This window comes from Solanum pennellii, chromosome 1 (genome assembly GCF_001406875.1).
Source record: "Solanum pennellii chromosome 1, SPENNV200".
NCBI classification, from domain to species: domain Eukaryota; kingdom Viridiplantae; phylum Streptophyta; class Magnoliopsida; order Solanales; family Solanaceae; genus Solanum; species Solanum pennellii.
In genome coordinates this window covers 4263299-4268550 of record NC_028637.1, presented here as the reverse complement: position 1 = coordinate 4268550, position 5252 = coordinate 4263299, and positions in this window count along the sequence as shown.

Below are 5252 nucleotides of genomic sequence, written 5' to 3'. Positions count from 1 at the left end.
GAATCTAATGTGGCCAGTGCATGTAATTGCTATAAGATTTTTTCTTCCTACAAAGTTTTCATATCCCAAACAATCAATATCTACAATAAATAAAATTCTGATTGATTATATTTCTACACAGTTCAAATGTAAGTAGTGGTGTAAGAGGGTGAAGGTACTTTCTATATAACGAACTCACAAAAATCTCGGCAATTTCATACTTTAACAGTTTTGAAAAATATTGCCTTAGTGACATTTCTTTACCAAATTTCAATACTACCTATGTTACCCCCATTTTTTTTGATAGTATAGGCCATTTTATTATTTAAATAAAAACGAAAATAAAGTTCTGGCCCAAGCCCAAAATAAGACAATCAAAACAACTTATTACTAATTTTATTAGGGCAAAGCCCATTTCATTAAACCTATCTATAAATATTAACTTCTTTCTTCTCACAATGCTGCCTCCTTGCTCTCGGCGGGATGTTACTCTTTATTCCTTCTCTTGTGGGTTGTACCGGCTCCCGATCTCAACATTTCCATCTCCCTTCTTCTCACACAAGATGTGTCACGCAACCAAGGTAATGTAATTCAGATCTTCTTCCTTCTTTTTCTTCATTGTTGTTCTAATTAACTATATAGTTTCTCCAAGTGAAAGAGGTTTCTTTTGTTGAAAAAGTTTATTCTAGAATTTTGAATTTTCTTTTGAATATAAAAATGGGCTACAAAGGAAATGTCCTTTATGGAGAGAATCAAAGGAAACTTTTAAATTTCTTACCTAGAAGATGTTTATTACTCTATTCCAAAACATACATGTAATATTACTTATTAATAGATCTATGATATATATGTTTAGTGATTCAAGATAAAATTATATTCATGTAGTGGTACTCATACATCTCACATGGGATATGAATTAATAATCATGGATATGAAGACACCAAGTAGATTTGGAGTATTTTGAATACTTTAGAAGATTAATGAATGAAACATGAAGGGCTTACAATATGCTAAAGTGGAAATATAAGCAAGAGTATTATTGTAACTAGTTTGGGTTAGTTTATCTACTATTATAAATAGTAGTACTAGGATGTGGGGTTAGTTTTTGAATGAACATTTGAAGTTTAGGCTCCTTTGTGAGTTTGGGGAAACCTCATACTTGTTCGATTGAATCTTATTGATTTCTTGGGTAAGTCTTCACTTGTATGAGTTCGATTTCTTTTCACCCTTAGAATTTGTTCTAGTAAATATTGAATATCTTTTATTTGCTAGATCATTCATTTTTCTTCTAAACCTCTCCATCTTTCTTTCTATTTCTTAGTCATATATCTTGCTTGCTTGATCGTAGTCCACTTTATTTTGTTTGCATCTAGAATCACATCAATTAGTATCTCACAGTTTTTCTTTATATTTCTAAATCATATATCTTGATTGCTTGATTGTGGTTCACTTTATCATTCGTACATCGAAAATCACATCATCTCACCAACACAGGTGGTAGGTAACGCTATCCTTCATGGCATAAACAAAAGAAATCATCTAGGTCTATGCCAGAAATTGTATTTGACACTTCATGGTTCTCAACTCCTTTATTAACGACCAGGTAACAATTTCTGTTGTATGCTAAAAAGAATTATATTTTTGATGTAAAATGAACCTCCCTTTAGTGAACACAATATTTAAATTGTCTTTTCATTATGTTTCATGAACCCTATTATTCTTGGTAGGTATTAAGTGAATTTAGGTGCACCTCCAATCCCTAAATTTGTTTATATCTTTCAAATCCAATTATTAGGTTAACATAGTGGTGAAAAATTGAAAGTATAACTTATACATGTTGCCTACACATCCATTCTTCCTCACCCTGATCCAAAATACAAAGTGAATTTACCCTAACTAGCTTTAAATTGACATGTAATTGTTGATAATATCAATATTTTTTTGACATATGCTTTTATCATAACTTTCATATAATGTTAATATTTTATACTAGTATGATCAATATATTGCTTGCTTCAACATTTTACTTAATTTTTGCTTAGTTTGATATTGGATTACTTAGTATTGTGTGTTTGCAATATGATTTGGAGTGTGAAGGAGTTACTAATATTCATATACCTAATGTAAAGTTTCACTTGGCTTGGACCATAATGATCCATCGTTTACGTAAAAATACAGGACATAATTTTTTTTATCTTCAATAATATCTTTTTCCTCATACAAAGTATTTAAGCGACCTATCAAATGTTGAGACATCGAATAATAGAATTTCATGATTTTAAAGGAGTATGCTTTGCATACATTGACAATAATGATATAATTATTATACATTTATTATATATTTACACAAATTTATAGGGAGGTGATATAGAGTCTCCCATGTCTAAAAAACGACAAATTTAAAAATGTTTCTTATAGCAAAAAATATTATTAATGCCTTAATTAACATCCTCTTTAGATATTGAAGTGGATTTGATTGTTCAAATGAGACAGAAGAGAAAATTGATTAAATTTATTTTTAAAATTAAATTTATTTGCTCAAAGTCTTCAAACGATCAATATTTATTATATTGATGGTGAATCTAATGGTTCAAATGAAAATTTTATCAACTCTTTTGAAACTATTTGAATTCATTTTGACATAGTATAGAAGTTATAGACAACTGTGAATTAAAAACTATATAGACATTTGTGAATTTATCATTCATAGCAGAGAAATAAATTTATTTTTCTATTATAATTTATCTAATGAAATAAATTGAAGTATATTTTTTTAATTTTCTAGCATTGGTCAATCATGTTTTCGTAATTTTTCAACTTCGAATTCATTATTCTTGAGGAAAAGTCTTACTTTGTATGATCATGAATTATTAATTTAAATAAATCATTGATAGGTCTTGCTTTTAGCTTTTCACCGTATATGTTCTATATAATCGAAGTATAAAAGTTGAAACAAAAAAAGAATACCAATAACAACAAGAAATTCGAAGAACATGCAAATCTACAAAGGAATAAGAGAGTTATCAACTTAACAAAAAAAAAAAAAAAGCAACAAGCTATTCATGGTGCATAATTAATAAATTCTACAATAACTCTTTACTTGTTCATTTTAACAAGTAAAATGGGATGGACATAATAAAAGTCAATGTAAAATTTAGAATTAATAAATTATGCACCCTGATTAGTCTGTTTCTTTTGTTTGTTAGGTAATATCTTCTTGGAAAAATCCTCTTATATCAAATTTGTTTGCATCATGTTCTTCAGATTTGTTGTTCTTTTTGACATTCTTTTTCTCTTTCAAATTTTGTAATTCGATCACATAGAACATGTATTACGAAAAAATACAAAAGGCAAGATACATAAACGGAATATTTAAATTAATATTTCATGCTCGTACAAAGTAAATTTTTTCTTCCATACTAATGAGCTCATAGTTAATAAGCAAGGAAATCAATATATATATATAAATGAGGACCATAGAGGAGGTGGTGTGGCATCTCTATATGACCTCCATTTGCATTTAGCTTTTTTCCATCTTTTTTTAATTTTTTTTTTATTATATATCATAAAAAATTACTTAAATTTATTACAAATAAATATTTTATTAATGGTGGATCATTTATAACAAAAACTCTTCATATTTTTTATTTATTTATCTCATTTATAATTAAAAGAGAAACATAATTTATTTATTTTTGACTTTTTTTAATTTAAATTAATTATTTTATTGTAAAAATATATTACTTCATTTATACAAATATTCAAATAAATACTTTATTACTGTATGAACATTTATAAAAAAAAACTCTCTATATCTTTTTTCTATTTGTTATCTCACTTCTAATCATGAAATCATAGTATTATTTTTTTTACATTTTAAGTATTTTTATTTTTATTTTTGAATTTATTCACTAGGAGTTACTACCCATGACTTGCCCCTCTTTAATTTTTACTTTTAATAATATTCATGACTCTCATAATTTTTATATTCATAACCTCCAATTTAAATTTATAAGTTTATGTGTCTTATGGAATTCCTTTATTTTGCCTATAAATTTATATTAGTTTCATGAAGATTCACATTCACAATTATTCTTTCTTTTTTCATCATATAAGTTTGATTTGTAACAAAAAAAAGAAGTACATGAAGGTAAGAAATACTTCATTGAAATTTTTATTTTTTATTTCCTCTATTTTTGTCTATATAAATTCGTATTTGATTTGTGAAGGAAACTAACATGTAACCAAAAAAAAAAGGTACATGAAGTTAATAAATATATCATTCTCAAGTTCTTATTTTTTCATTTCCTTTATTTTGTCTATATAGATTCATTTTATTTTCATGACGATTCACATACAAAGTTATGATTTCTCTTCTTCATAATACTTGTTTGTGAATTAGCTAACATGTAACAAAAAAAAAGTATATGAAGGTAAGATATATTTCATTTTTAAGTCTTTCTTTTTATTTTTATGTACTTAGACATGCTTTCTTAATATATATATATTTTATGTTTGTATTATAATTTATCAAGTAAGTATGATTAAAAAAATCTCTTTAATTCTTAACAATGTTTTGTCCGTATGCAATTACTCTTTCTAATAGTTAGTTTTCCATATATAATATAGTTTGATTATAATATTTGTTCGATTTCAAGAAATAATTATTATTTAGTATTGTTATTACTATTGAAAAGATAATATATTAAATATGGTTTATATGTCGTTTTTTCTTTTGACATAATTATTTTTAATTCGTGTATGCTTTTTTTTATTCAATTGGTTGCATATAGGAAGAGTTTGACATATGGATCAAAACATGATGGCGGATCTCTTTGCAAAGGAAGATGGTACAAGGAAAAAAATGAAGCATAATTAGAGATTATTTTTTCACTTTGAAATTTATTAGCAACTTAGTTACTTTTGCTAGAGTTTTTAAAATTTTGATTTATGTAAATAATTTAGCTAAATGTATTATATTGTCAATGCTAATCATTTGATCCTTTAGTATTCTATTTTCTCTTTGTTATGAAAAAAATAAATATAACTATTTCATTTTAACAACAACAAAATTTATGATGATTAGTTTTACTTTTATTGTAAATTATAAAAAGTAATTGAAAAATATATTATTATTTTCATGATGTCATTTTTTGCGTATGTAACAATCTGTCGTCGTTCTTTTTGCTTTGAAATGTATTTATAATTTTTATGTAGTCACCAATTATTATATTTCCTCTGTTCATTTTTTGTATTTTCACACCTTATTTTTA